Source organism: Artibeus jamaicensis, unplaced genomic scaffold (genome assembly GCF_021234435.1).
Source record: "Artibeus jamaicensis isolate MK-2021 breed Jamaican fruit bat unplaced genomic scaffold, CSHL_Jam_final contig_518, whole genome shotgun sequence".
NCBI classification, from domain to species: domain Eukaryota; kingdom Metazoa; phylum Chordata; class Mammalia; order Chiroptera; family Phyllostomidae; genus Artibeus; species Artibeus jamaicensis.
Window position 1 is genome coordinate 865,751 of NW_026521870.1, and position 16,003 is coordinate 881,753.

General features: G+C 37.4%; 1 protein-coding gene and 1 pseudogene across 1 annotated transcript in view; one reads left to right on the forward strand and one right to left on the reverse strand.

Annotated features, from left to right (window-relative positions):
- The window catches only part of RELN (reelin), a 573,805-nt gene that overhangs the window by 102,536 nt on the left and 455,266 nt on the right, over positions 1-16,003 (forward strand).
- LOC128627997 (40S ribosomal protein S24-like) lies at positions 3,180-3,619 on the reverse strand (annotated as a pseudogene).

Here is a 16,003-nt window from a genome sequence, read left to right on the forward strand (position 1 = left end):
ATCACAATTCCTCGTCTTTTGTTTTTTTATCCTGCTTGCATCCATTTTATTTAACTTTTTCTGGAGATTTCTTCTGTTCTTTCATTTGAGGCATGTTTCTTTGTCTCCCCATTTTGACTTCTTCTTTGTTTTTGTTCCTATGCATTAGATAGATCTGCTCTGACCTCCAGTCTTTGTGAGGTTGCCTTATGTAGTAGATATCCTGTGGGGTCCAGTGGTGCAGTCTCCTTGATCACCTGGGCTGGGTGCTCCAGGAATGTTCCTTGTGTGGGTTGTATGGGTCCTCCTGTTTTAATTGAGTCTTGACTCTTATTGGTTTGTCCTTGCATGTGATCAACTTTCAGGCTGGCTGGTATGGAGGCTCAAACCCTACCACAGCCTGTGAGCTGCTGTGCAGGTGCTAACCAAACAAATCAGAATTTGCTTCATCAGGGTTTGGTGACTGTTGAGATCTCCCTTTGGATATGCCATTTGTGAAGCTTATTAGATCTTGCTCTAATGTTGCCTGAAGCTGGCTACAGTGTGTGCTGGACTGATTTCCTCTTGAGAAGGACTCTGGTTCAGACAAATATCAGACACTGCCTGTGACTGACCCTGGGCAACCTCTCTGGAGCCAAAAAATGATCCAGAATTTGTGATCCACTGCCTCTTCTGGTGCCTGAGTACACACAGGAAGCTACACACCAATGCCAGCTTTTACCATCACTGGGCCCTTGGGCAGGTCAGAAAAAGTCAAGGCACCTTATCTGCCTCTGCTGGCCTCTTCCGGACAGCTGCCTGTTAGACTCAGTACCCGAAAGAGCCTTTGGTGGTACTCGAGTTGCATGAGGTAGGTTCACAGTGAGTCACCAGGGAAATGCAAGGGGTGTTCACCAAATTAATACAAGTTTAATGTTGGTTCCAGTGCCAGTGCTAAGTCTGAAAGCCACTCAGCAAAGGTCCCCAAAATATGAAACCTAACTGCCACCTGCTGGGTGCTCTCATGCCTTTTTAGTAGAGTGGAGTCTTGGTGAGTCATCAGTTTGAGGTCAGCAGAATTTATCAGGCCCAAGAAGACATATATTTGGCCATGTGAAGGGCTCTGCACAGGTTGGGCGTGGGAGGAAAACGTGGCCCCTGTTCTGGAGCCATACAACTCAGTCTGTCCCAGATTCTGCCAAGAGTAGAGAGAGCTCAACATGGTGGAGCTTCTGAGAGTCTGGTAGATGGGGATAGTGGATCTCCTGGGAGGGGGAATTGTCATCCTGGCTTTAGGGAAGTGGTGGGGATGGCCCCTGTCCCAGAGCCACTCAACTCAGCCTGTCCCACACTTTGCTATGACCATGGCAGGGTGGTGCCACTAGGAATTAGGTAGTTGAAGTTTCTGGATCCAGAGCTCAGAAGGTGTGTCTGCCAGAAGCCTAGAGGGTTGTTGTAGTGGATTTCCCATGAAGGGGAAGCACCAAAAGGTTCATGGAAAAGTAGGGGAAATGACCCATACCCCAAAGCCATACAACTCAGTCACTGAGTTTGGCCAGACCTCTACATCCTGGCCCAGATAGCTTACTCCTTAGCAGGGCATAAGCTCCATAGGGTGGGGCAAGTGGGAGTCCAGAGGGTGTCTCTATTCTATTCCTCCAGGCTGATACTGTGCAGAGGGGAGTGTACTACCCTAGAAAGATGATGTCTGTGGTATGGGACAGTGATTCAATATAGGGATCCTGGCAGCTATCTTTTCACCTGTTTCCTTTGAGAAACAAACCTCAGATTCTCCTCACATGACTCTAGTTCAGTCTGCTCTCCCTTCACCAGAGCCCATGGTAAGTTGACTGAAAATAAGATTTTGTGTATTGGCCCTTTAAGAGAGTGCCTGTGTCTGTAGTGGATTCCTGTCTCTCTCTTTTGAGCAGAATACCTGTTTGTTTTCCTAGTCAGAAGTTATATAGATGCCTCTTCCCAGCTCTGGTGCTCTGGCCTGGGAAGCCCAGCTTGGGGCTTAGACACCATACTTACCAGAATGAACCCCTTACAGCTGATATATCTCTCAAAACCTCAGCTGCTGCGATGGGAGTAGAACCAGCCCTTTTTGCATCACTGCCTTTCCAACTAGTCTCAACGTGGCTTCTTCTGTAAATTCTTGGTTATAAGACTTCTTTTCAGTTAGTATTCAGTTGGTTATTAAGGATGATTGTTCCATAATTTAGCTGTAATTCCAATTTGTTCCTGGGAGAAGGTGAATATAGTTTCCACCTATTCCACCACCATCTTGAAGCTTCTAAAATTTATTTTAAAGTGTAGAATTTAGTAAGTCTTAGTATATTCACTGTGTTCTGCAATTATCACCACTAACTAATTTGAAAACATTTCCATCACCCCAGAAAGAACCTCATGCCTCTTTGCAGTCAGTTTCAAATCCCTCCTCCTTCCATCTGCTGGAAACCACTAGTCTACTTTCTGTCTCTGAGGATTACCTATTCTCGACCGGATTTATTTTATAAAAGTGAAATCATATAATATGTGGCCTTTTGTGATTGGCTTCTTTTACTTAATGTGTTTTCAAGGTTCATCCACATTGAAGTATGTTAAAGAATGATGTATGTCATTCTTGAGAGCTTGTTTGGAGGTTCTAGCAGGGGAGCGCAGCTACTCCTATACCCTTGACCAAAGACCGGTCCTCTCCTCTAGTTGGGAAGGTCGTCCTCTTCGACCGAGCGCGCAGCTTCGGGAGGGACACACATGGATCAGTGAGGGAGGAAGGGGATACCCGCCTAGCCAGCCAGATCAGCCGAATCAACCCCAGCGATCAATGGGGTGACAGATGTCTCAGCCAGATCGCCCTCACATCCAGTCATTCTTATTTATGTCTTAATAATAATCCATTCTATTGGTATTACATATTTTATTTATCCACTCACCTATTGATGGACATTTGGGTTGTTCCCATTTCTGGCTATTATGAATAACACTCCTATGAATATTCATGTACAAGTCTCTTATATGAACATGTATTTTGAATTTTTTAGGGTATATGCATAGGAGTGGAATTACTAGGTTACATGATAGTACTGTGTTTGACTTTTTGGGGAACTGCCTAAGTTTTCTATAGCAGGTGCTCCATTTTGCAGCCCCTGTAACAAATCTCCACATTCTTTTTTAATCCTTAGTTTAAAATCTTCTCATGAAAAGTCTGCATAATCATCACAGATAAAGTCACTGAAGAATCTTTACTCCTTCTGTTGTCCAATCTCCTGCTCACTTTTTGCCTGTACCAGTATTAACCTTTGCAGTCCCCCTGACTTTCTTCATTCTGTTCTTGCATTCCTTTCTGTGTTTTCTTGAGGTATTCTTCTTTCATACAGGCCATATCTTGCAAGTCTGTGTTTGGGTTCATTTTTCTTTGCATAATCCAAAGAATCATAAATCAGGCCAAAGCCAGTTATCTTGCCACCACCAAAATGGATTCTGAATCCAAACACAAAGATGACATCTGGTGTGGTCATACATTTTGACTAGTTTTTCCAGAACTTCTATCTTGAGTACTGTTGCCTTTCCAGGGTGAAGGAAATCAATGGGCATTTATTTCCACCGGAGTAGTCTGTTAGTCATGAATCCTGGTCTAGATAGTCACTGTGTCATTCATGATGGCTGCTGATCTTCAAGCAGCAAGGGAGGAAAAGAGCACAAGTCTCCACATTATTGATAGAACTTGTTAGTCTCTTCTTCTCCTCCTGCTCCTCTTCCTTCACCAGATAAGAAATGGTATCTGATTGTGGCTTGCTTTTCATTTTCCTAATGACTAGTGATTTTGAAAATCTTTTTATGTATTTATTGGTCACTTGTATATCTTTGGAGACATGTTTATTCAAGGCCTTTACCTATTTTAAAAATTGGATTATCAGTCTTTTAATTGTTGAGTAGTAAGCCTAATATACTTTTTTTATACCATGAACTTTTTTAAATTTTATTTAGTTATTTTTCAAGTACAGTTTTTTGTCTATTTCTCCCATCCCAGACCCCCCCTGCCCCATCTACCCACCTCCCTCCCACTTCCTACTCCCTAGTCCTCATCCCTGTATCTTTCACACTTGCTCCTCAAAATCCCTCACCTTTTTCCCCCTTAAATTCCCTTCCCTCTCCCCTCTGGTCACTGCCCACTTGTTCTCTATTTCAGTGTCTTTATTTTTATTCTGATTGCTTGTTTGTTTTGTTGTTTAGCTTCCTGTTAAAGGTGAGATCATATGGTATTTGTCTTTCAATGCCTGGCCTATTTGACTCAGCATAATGCTTTCCAGTTCCATCCATGCTGTTGTAAAGGGTAGTAGCTCCTTCTTTCTCTCTGCTGCATAGAATTCCATTGTGTATATGTACCACAATTTTTTGATCCATTCATTTACTGATGGGCACCTAGGTTGCTTCCAACTCTTGGCTATTGTAAATTGTGCTGCTATGAACATTGTGGTGCATAGGTTCTTTGAAACTGATATTTTAGGATTCTTAGGATATAATCCTAGCAGTGGAATTGCTGGGTCAAAAGGTAGGTCGATTTTTATTTTTCTGAGAAAATTCCATACTGTTTTCCAAATGCTTGTGCCAGTCTTCAATCCCACCAACAGTGAACTAAGGACCCTTTTCCCCACAACCTCTCCAACATTTGTTGTTTGTTGCTTTGTTTATGATAGCCATCCTGATCAGTGTAAAGTGGTATCTCATTGTGGTTTTAATTTGCATCTCTCTGATAGCTAATGATATTGAGCATCTCTTCATGTGTCTCTGGATATTCTGTATGTCCTCTTTGGAGAAGTGTCTGTTCAAGTCCTTTTCCCATTTTTTAATTGGGTTCGATGTCTTCTTAGAGTGGAGTCTTGTAAGTTCTTTGTGTATTTTGGATATTAAACCTTTGTCTGAGGTATCATTGGCAAATATGTTTTCCCATACAGTTGGTTGTCTTGCTAATTTAATACTGTTTTCTTTAGCCATGCAGAAGCTTTTTATTTTGATGAGATCCCATTTGTTTATTCTTTCCTTTATATTCCTTGCTCTAGTGGACATATCGGAAAAAATGTTGCTGCGTGGAATATCTGAGTTTTTTTGCCAATGTTCTCCTCTAGGACTTTAATGGTGTCACAGCTTATAGTTAAGTCTTTTATCCACCTTGAATTTATTTTGGTGTATGGTGTAAGTTGGTGCTCAAGTTTCATTTTTTTGCAGGTAGCTGTCCAGTTCTCCATATACCATTTGTTGAAGAGGCTATCTTTACTCCATTTTATGTTACTGCCCCCTTTGTCAAATATTAATGGACTGTAGAGAGTTGGGTTGATTTCTGGGCTCTCTGTTCTGTTCCATTGGTCTATGTGCCTGTTTTTATGCCAGTACCAGGCTGTTTTGATTACCGTGGCTTTGTAATACAGTTTGATATCAGGTATTTTGATCCCTCCTACTTTGTTCTTCTTTCTCAAAAGTGCAGCTGCTATTCGGGCTCCTTTATGGTTCCATAGAAATTTTTGAAGTGTTTGTTCTATGTCTGTGAAATATGCCATTGGTATTTTAATAGGTATTGCATTGAATGTGTATATTCCTTTGGGTAGTATGGACATTTTGATGATGTTAATTCTTCCAATCCATGAACAAGGTATATGTTTCCATTTGTTTGTGTCTTCCTTGATTTCGTTCTTCAGTGCTGTGTAGTTTTCTGCATACAGGTCTTTTACCTCCTTAGTTAGGTTTATTCCCAGATATTTTATTTTTCTTTTTGCTATATCGAATGGGATTTTTCCTTGATTTCTGCTTCTGCTGATTCATTGTTAGTATACAAAAATGCCTTTGATTTCTGGATATTGACTTTGTATCCTGCTGTTTTGCCAAACTCATTAATTAGTTTGAGCAGTTTTTGGGTAGAGTCTATAGGATTTTCCATGTACACTATCATGTCATCTGCAAACAGTGACAGTTTTGTTTCCTCCTTTCCTATTTGGATGCCTTTTATTTCCTTTTCTTCCCTGATTGCTGTGGCCAAAAATTCCAAAACTATATTGAATAGAAGTGGTGAAAGTGGACATCCTTGTCTTGTTCCTGATCTTAGTGGAAAAGCTTTTAGTTTTTGCCCATTGAGTCTGATATTGGCTGTAGGTCTCTCATATATGGCCTTTATTATATTGAGTAATGCTCCCTCTATTCCCACTTTGCTGAGTGTTTTTATCATAAATGGGTGTTGTACCTTATCAAAAGCTTTTTCCGCATCTATTGATATGATCATGTGGTTTTTGTCTTTGCTTTTGTTTATGTGATGAATTACATTTACTGATTTGCGACTGTTGAACCATCCTTGCATCCCTGGGATGAATCCCACTTGGTCATGGTGTATAATCTTTTGGATATATTGTTGGATGCGATTTGCTAATATTTTGTTGAGGATTTTAGCATCTATGTTCATCAGTAATATTGGCCTGAAGTTTTCTTTCTTTGTTGTATCTCTATCTGGTTTTGGAATTAGGATGATGCTGGCTTCATAAAAGGAGTTTGGGAGTTTTCTATCCTTTTGGATTTTTTGGAATAGTCTGTGGAGAATAGGGGTTAGCTCTTCCTTCAATGCTTTGTAGAATTCTCCTGTGAAACCATCTGGTCCAAGGCTTTGTGTGATGGGAGTTTTTTGATTACAGCTTCAATTTCTTTTGCTGTTATTTGTCTATTCAGGTTTTCTACTTCTTTTTCATTGAGTTTTGGGAGATTATATTTTTCTAAAAATGTGTCCATTTCCCCTAGGTTTTCAAATTTCTTGGCATACAGTTCTTCATAGTAATTTCTTACAATCCTCTCTATTTCTGTGGTATTGGTTGTAATCTCTCCTCTTTCATTTCTTGTTGTGTTTATTTGTGTCTTCTCCCTTCTTTTCTTGATGAGCCTACTTAAAGGCTTGTCTATTTTGTTTATCTTTTCAAAGAACCAACTCCTGGATTCATTGATCCTTAGAATTGTGCTTTTAGTCTCTATGTCATTTAATTCTGCTCTAATCTTGGTTATTTCCTTCCTTCTGCTTGCTCTGGGCTGTCTTTGTTGTTGTTCCTCGAGTTCTTGCAGGTATAGGTTTAGGTTGTTTGTCTGAAATGTTTCTATCTTCTTTAGGTAGGCCTGTATTGCTATAAACTTCCCTCTGAAAACTGCCTTAGCTGTGTCCCATAAGTTTTGGTTTGTTGTGAGATCGTTTTCATTTGTTTTCAGAAACTTTTTTATTTCTTCCCTAATTTCATTCTTGACCCATTCATTGTTTAATAGCATACCATTCAGTCTCCATGATTTTGGGTCTTTTTATGTATTTATTGGTCACTTGTATATCTTTGGAGAAATGTTTATTCAAGGCCTTTACCTATTTTAAAAATTGGATTATCAGTCTTTTAATTGTTGAGTAGTAAGCCTAATATGCTTTTCTTATACCATGAATTTTTAAAAACAGCCTTAATGAGCTTTTTCAAAAGCTTATCTTAGTATGGAGTTTTATTTTTCCCCAAAGAACATTTGTTACATCTTTCAGAACTGGTTTTACATGGGGGAGTTTTAGAAGCAATATTTTAAGGAAAAGTGTATTATGACTGAGTGATTTTTTAAAAAAATACTTGGAATGTAAGAATGGTCTAATCTTAGCACATCTAATATGTTTCTTCTTTGTTTTCTAATTTCCTGACAATGAAGAATTGCTTGTGTAAGTTTAAAAATGCTAATATTTAAAATTTTAAAAGATGAACATACATTTTTGCCCTATGTATAAGATGACTTTTAGCCTTTATACAACTAAAACAACCAGTACTCTAAGAGAACAGTAAGAAAAACTCAGACCATTTGCAAAAGAAGAAAGACAATGTCCAAATTTGAGCAAAAATTTCAACTTACTTTTAATAAAAATGCATAATTAAAACAATTATGAGATGCTGTATTTCTAATTTGGCCAAGATATTTAAAATCATGAATAGTTAATTCTGACACTAGTGCTGAAAAATAGGTCTCACTATCTGGAAAGCTATCTGACAACATGTAAACTGAGAGATTAAAATATTCATATACTTTGATGTAATCTTTTACCTTTGAAAATGAATTATACATTAAAAAAATTAAATGTAGACAAAGCTTGATGTATATAATTATTCACCAAAGCAGTAAAATCTAACAATAATGTAAATGTCCAATAATAGGAGACTGCTAAAATATGTTAAAGTATTGATGGAAAGCAATATTATACTGCCATTAAAATGGTATATTTTTTAAAATATATTTTATTGATTATGCTATTACAGTTGTCCCAATTTTTCTCCCCTTTCCCCCATACCTCAGATTCCACCTATTCCCTCTGGCAGTGCCCCACCCTTAGTTCATGTCCATGGGTCATGCATATAAATTCTTTAGCTACTTCACTTCTTTGACTGTTCTTATGATTCCATCTATTCTCTACTTACCAGTTTGTAGTTCTTAATCCCTGTACCTCTCCCCCCATTTCTCCCTTTCCCTTTTGAACTGATAACCCTCCAAATGATCTCCATGTCTATGATTCTTTTTTTGTTCTGCTTGTTTGCTTAGTTTGTTTTTTTAGATTCAATTGTCAATAGTTGTGAATTTATTGCCATTTTAATGTTCATAGTTTTGATCTTCTTTTTCTTAAATAAGTCCCTTTAGTATTCCATATAATATTGGCTTGGTGATGATGAATTCCTTTAACTTTACCTTGTCTGGGAAGTACTTTATCTGCCCTTCAATTTTAAATGATAGCTTTGCTGGATAGAGTAAGCTAAGTTGTAGGTCCTTGCTTTTCATCACTTTGAATAGTTCTTGCCAGTCCCTTCTAGCCTGCAAAGTTTCATTTGTGAAATCAGCTGTCAGCCTTGTGGGAACTACTTTGTAGGTAACTGTCTCCTTTTCTCTTGCTGCTTTTAAGATTCTTTACTTTTAACCTTTTGCATTTTAATTATGATGTGTCTTGTTGGGGCCTCTTTGTGTCTATTTTGTTGGAACTCTCTGTGTTTCCTGGACTTGTATGTCTACTTCCTTCATGAAATTAGGGAAGTTCTCCTTCATTATTTTTTTCAAATAAGTTTAAATTTCTTGTTCTTTAAATTTCTTGCTCTTCTTCCAACACCTATATGGTTCAAATGTTTGTATATTTGAAGTTGTCCCAGAGGTTCCTTTTTATGGATTCTTTTTTCTTCTTTCTGTTCTGATTGAATGTTTTTTTTTTCTTCCTTGTGAAAAAAGGAAGAAAAAAGTCCTAAGTCTGCTGTGGGCTCTTTATGAAGAGACACCTAAGAATCCTGCAGTTTCTTCCATCACCACAAACCCCACTGGTTTTCATAGCCATAAGTTATGGGGGCTTATCTTTCCAATGCTAGAACCTTAGGCTGGTGATCTGGTGTGGGGCTGGGGTCCGTCACTCCTGAGGTGTCCCTCCCGATCATTATTCACCACTCATGAGTATGAGACTGCCTGTTCTGTGTCTTCACATCTTTGCATCTCTGCCCCTCCTACATGTCTGGATGAATGTGACATCTGTAATTCCCTTCTTGTTGGACTTCCATACAGATTGACTTTCTGATCATTGTGGGTGATAGTTGTTTTGTAGTGTAGTTGTAATTTTTGCTGTGGTTAAGTGAGGTGAGCCAAGATGAAGGTGAGCCTCCATATTGACTGGGAGTCCTAAAATTGTATTTGTGAATAATATTTAATGGCATGTGAAAATGGTTACAGTATAACAGATATAACCATAGGAAAATATACGTACACATAGTGTAGAAATTCATCTTGCTTTACCAAATACTTATACATCCGTGCTCACCTACTGAGAAAACTATAGAAACCCTAATATTTGACATGATCAGTACTGGTATTAATTCAGTTTAAAAAATTGGTTAGATATTTATATTGTTTATTTTTTGTGAATGACTAAATAACAATTTGTTCAAAAACAGTCAATCTAGGGAGAGGGTAACGGAGAGTACTTGTGTGAATTTTGATATTAAATGCAATGATCAGACAATAAATTTTTAAGTTTTCAGATGTCAGCTAAAGACAGTGTGTAAATTTGGATCCGCTGATTGAAGTTTTAGTGTTTTGGGTTAGTTTTATTATTTTTTTTACAAAAAGCACATTTCCAGTTTACTTTTTTTAAAATGCAGCAAGAACATAACAAACTCGTGAATAAGTCTGAGTGCAAGTTTGTAGATATTAATGATTTTGTTTTCTAATCTTTTATAGGTATCTTTTCTACTAATATCTAAAAAAAATTGCTTTTAACTTTTAACCTCTTTTTATCAAGTCTGTATACACAATTCAACTTAATTTGTATGTATATAACATATCTCTTTCTTAGGAGTATCCACTTCTTATATTCATTCTAATTCATTAGTATATATAGCATTTAATGAAATTCTGTTATGATAATAACAGATTCAAGTAGAATGAACAGATTCGGGGGCACACACTGCATAAACGCATGTATAAAGACACACCAGATACGCATGCTTCTGGAAGCACAATATCAAACAGAAAAGCAGTGGCACCTCTTCCCCATGTGCAAGGCAGATGTTACCAAATGAATTGGTGAAAGACATGCAATCACAGTTACATTTACATGGTTTTATGTTATGTTACTCATCTAATGAATTGAAGTTATTATTTAAAGATTTATTTATTTATTTTAGACAGAGGGGTAGGGAGGGGAAAAAAGGAGAGAAATGTCAATGTGTGGTTGCCTCTTGCACACCCCCTACTGGGGACCTGACCTGGCCCACAACCCAAGCACGTTCCCTGACAAGGTATCAAACCAGTGACCCTTTGGTTTGCAAGTCAGCACTCAATTCACTGACCCACGGCAGCCTGAAATTATTTTTTAAAGTAATTTGATAGAGAGTTGAAGTAATTTGATAGGGATTGAGTAATCTCAATCTACTTTTTAACATTTTGATATGAAAATTTTCAGTAGGGGATATGCTTTGCCTCCTCACACAATGAAAAGGACAACCAAAAGAAGGATAAAATGACAAGGTTTAAATTTTGTTCTAAATTTTATCAAATTTAAAAACAAAACACACCCAGGATTGCCAGAAAATTGAACTGTATGGAAGTACAACAACAAGGAGTTAAGGTAGAAACATTCCTCCAGTCCAGTAGGAGGGGCAGAGACAGGCACCCAGGGTGGAGAGGATGTGTAGCAAGGCAGTAGACAGGGCAGGTGGGGCTGGAGGACCAGGCAGGTAAAGTGGTAGCTGACAGACTAGGCAATCCCACATTTGCATGTAGATGAGCTGGGAGGAACAGCTGGAAACTAGACAGACTCCACAACCCTGGGTTCCAGCATAGTAAAAGAAAGCCTCAAAACCTGGCTGTAAAAAACTGTGTGTCGGGGGGAGAGGTTGCAGTAACAGGAGAAACTCCCAGCTTCACAGGAAAGATTGTTGGAGACACCCACGGGGTTCTGGAACATGCACAAACCCACCCACCTGAGAATCAGCACCAGAAGGGTTCAGTTCGCTTGTGGGGAGCAGAAGTGACTAAAAGTGGGATGTTAGCAGAGCAAGCAGCATTGTTCTGACTGTCCCCCACAACAGCACCACAACACAGCAACATGGGTTGCCCTGTACTGGTGAATACCTAAGATACCTTAGGCTCTGCCCCTTACAACACAACAGGTGTGCCAAGACAAAGAAATATAGCACAAATAAAAGAAAAGATCAAAACTCCAGAAAAAAAGAACTAAGCAATGAGGAGATATTGAACCTGTCAGATGCAGAGTTCAAAACACTGGTAATCAGGATGCTCACAGAAATGACTGAGTATAGTCACAAAACAGAGGAAGAATTGAAAGCTATGCAAAATGAAGTAAAGAAAAATATATGGGAAATCAACAATGAAGGAAAGGAAACCAGGACTCAAATCGATGATTTAGATCAGAAGGAATAAATAAACTTTCAACCAGAACAGAATGAAGAAACAAGAATTCAAAAAAAAAAAAAAAGAAAGAAAAGAAAGAAAGAAAAAGAAAAGAGGAGAGGCTTAGCAACCTTCAGGAAAACTTTAAACATTCCAGTGTCTGAATTATAGGGATGCCAGAAGGAGAATAGGAAGAGCAATAAATTGAAAACTTATTTTAAAAAATAATGAAGGAGAACTTCTCCAATGTGGTAAAGGAAATAGATTTCCAGGAAGTTCAGGAAGCTCAGGGAGTTCCAAAGAAATTGGACCAAAGAAGGAACACACCAAGGCACATAATAATTAAATTATCCAAGATTAAATATAAGGAGAGAATTAAAAGCATGAAGAGAAAAGGAGAGAGTTACCTAGAAAGGAGTTCCCATAAGACTACCACCTGACTGTTCAGAATAAACCTTACAGGCAAGAAGAGGCTAAAAGGTATTCAAAATCATGAAAGGCAAGGACCTACATTCAAGATTGCTTTGCCCAGAAAAAGCTATCACGTAGAATGGAAAGGCAGATAAAGTGCTTCCCAGATAAAGTCAAATTAAAGGAGTTCATCATCACCAAGCCTTTATTATATGAAATGTTGAAGGGACTTACCTAAGCAATAGGAGATCAAAACTATGAACAGTAAAATGACAACAAACCCACAACTATCAACAACTGAACCTAAAAAACACAAAGAAAACAAACTAAGCAAACAACTAAAACAGGAATGGAATCACAGAAATGGAAATCACATGGAGGGTTATTAATGGGGAGAGGGAGGGGAGATAATGGGGTAAAAGGTACAGGGAATAAGAAACATAATTGGTAGTTACAAAATAGACAGGGGGAAGTTAAGAAGAGTACGGGAAAACAGAACTTACATGTATAGCCCATGGACATGAACTAAGTGGGGGGAGTGCTAGTGGGGGGGGCAGGGCAGAGGGGAATAAAGGGGAAGAAAAATGGGACAACTGTAATAGCATAATCAATAAAACATACTTAAAAATTTTTAAGAAAATTTTTAAGCATATATTATGGTTGCAAGAAATTTTGCAGGGAGGATCCACCATTTAGGTAAAATTTTTCATAATGAAATATATAAATCTTAAGGATATATAACATGTGATTTGATAAATGTACATATCTGTGTAACCCAAGCCACTCTCAAAATATATCAAATTATGAAACCTTAATGCCAGAAATTTTCTTCATGCCTCTCCTCTACCAACTCTCACTCCCTCCTCTCAGAGGTGACCACCATTTTCACTTTATTCCACCATAGATCAGTTTTGCCTGCTCTAGAACTGTATAAATGCAGTCATTTAGTATGTACTCTTGTGTAAGACTTCTTCCACTCAGCATAATATATCTGAGAATTAGCCATGTTATGTATATCAGTAGTTTGTTCTTTTTATTGCTTAGTAGCACTCCCTTGTTTTTCCTTTTTTTTAAATTGCTGTCGGTTACAGTTGCCCCCAATTTTCTTCCATTACTCTCCCCTATCCTGCTCACCCTCCATCTTCCACAGTCAATCCCCACCCCCTGTTGTCTTTGTCCAAGGGTCCTTTATACAAGTTCCTTGACTTGACCTTTTCCCTTCTTTTCCCCATTATTAGACACCTGTGTTATTTTTAGTTTTTATTTATTATGCATGAATAGCTGCTGTGAACATACTGTACAAGTCTTTTTTGTGACTACAGTTGACCTTTGAGCAATGTGGGGCACTGACCCCCTGCACAGTCGAAAATCCTTGTGTAACTTTAACTCCTCCAAAACTTAATTGGTCCTTGGTATCTATAATGGATTGGTTCCAGGACCCCACAGATACCAAAATCCACAGATACGCAATTCCCTATTTTAAAATGGCACACAGATCAATGCATACAGTTGGCCCTTTGCATCTTCAACTCTCAATCATGGATCAAAAACAGTACGGGTATTTATTGAACAAACCCATGGATAAGTGGACCCATGCACTATAAACCCATGTTCTTCAAGGGTCAAATATATATGTTTTTATTTTTATTAGGTAATACTTAGTAGTGATTGCTGGGCATTGTTTTATATGAAGCTGCTAGACCTTTTTCCAAAATGGTTGTACTTTTATACCCTCTCAGCAACACTCTGTTGGAGCTGCAATTGCTCTGAATCCTCACAATTGGTATTGTCAATGTTTTTAATTATTGTGGTTTTAATTTGCATCGTACATGATGTTAAGAACCTTTTCATGTGCTTATTGGTCACTTTCGTCAAATATCTGTTGAAATATTATGCCTATTTTAAAAAATGGAATTGTCTTACTGTTGAGTCATAGGAGTTTTAGATACCACTACTTTGTCAGATACAGGTTTTATAAATCTATTTTCTTATTCATAGCTTGCTTCTTCTTTTTCTAAAATGGATTCTTATAATACATAGATGTTTTAAATTTTGATGAACTCCAACTTACCATCTTTTTCCTTTTATGTTTACTGCTGTCTTGAGTTCTGTCTTGGAAGACATTGACTACCTTAATGCAAATATAAGCTTAAAGTGTGTACAATAGGTGATGGAGCCTAGAAAGTAGCTATTTTTCAATCTTCAAAGCCTTTGGGTGAGGAGAAAGCAGATATTACATTTCATAAACAATATTTCTAAAAGGTTCCCATTAAGCATTGCCTACATGTTTCTAAAAAAAAGTCAGGGCACTTTCCATTATATGGCATCATTTTTATACTTAAAAGTTTTTTATTCCACATGTGTAAGCTTCTGATTTTAATGTGCTACTTTATAAAGGACTGAAATTGCTTCAGACTCCTGGATTACACTGTGATAAGCCAAATGGGCTTCAGGACACTCCTTCCATACCAGAGACACATGCCAGAAGTCAAACAGATGGTGAAGTAGGCAGAAATGACCCTCGGCATTCTCATTAGAGCAGTTGAGGAAATTTTAATGGGCCCCCATTTGCCTCATTCTCTATCTAATACCCTTTGAACTGCCACCTTTTTTTCTTGTTACAAGTCAACAACCACCATGTATATTTTAATAGGGATTATCAAATGCAATTTGCCCAGAAGATGTATAGTCCTCTAATGCTAATTAGCCAAGTTTAAATAATCACTGAGTTCTGGGATAATTGGAAAGAAACACTGTTTTTCTTGCTAGTGCATAATTACTAATTAACAACAAGATAAAATATGTGTATAGCAATCATAGCTAGAAGAATTTGTTAACAGTTAATTAACTGATGAGTTGGTGCCAAGTTAATGATGGTTAAAAAAGTTTACTGATGAAGTTCTCTTGTAAAATAAATAAAGAAATATGTAAAATCACATCACTGAGCCAGAACAGAGCATGGGTGGAGTAAAGACTATATGGTCTAGGCTTAGTATTACAGTGCTCAAGGCAGACAGTCATCACAAGAAAGAATTAGTGTTTCTTTGGCTCTAAATAAATATCGACACTACCAATTGGTGGTTGCTACTCTTCTGCTTACACCTAAGATTTGAGGCTTCATTAATTTGCTTTTCTCTTAATCCTAATAATTGCATGGGCTTTCTCAGCCTTAAAATATACTCATGAAATTGGGCACATCCTCCTGTTTTTCTGCTTATTAGAGTTAGACTTGAGTGCATGAAATGGGTAGCTGGAGACTCACAAAGAGAAGGAAAACTTCACTTGACTGCCAGTTTCCTTTGTTTTTGTTAATGCAGGAGTTACCATTATATTATTCCTTAAAAATATTGAAAAACACATACACTAAACCACTTTTTAAAAAGTTAACATTTTCATTAAAAATAGCATGCTTTTAAATCTATTTTTAATTATTTTATTTAGACTAATGAGTGAGTGGTTAATGACAAGCACTTAATACACACTGCTCAAAGATTTAAATTATTTTAAAATTTCATTTGATTGGGAGTCTTTTAATCACTGGGCAAAAAATAAAAATTGAATTACTTCTTAATGAATGTATACTTTTTATTACAACTTTTTCCAAAGTTCTTAGTGCAGTGAAGAATGAATTATAGTTTAAAAATCTTGTAGAATTTTAAAGTTTTATAGATAATAAGATATTGACTTATTCAAAAGATAAGAAGGTGAT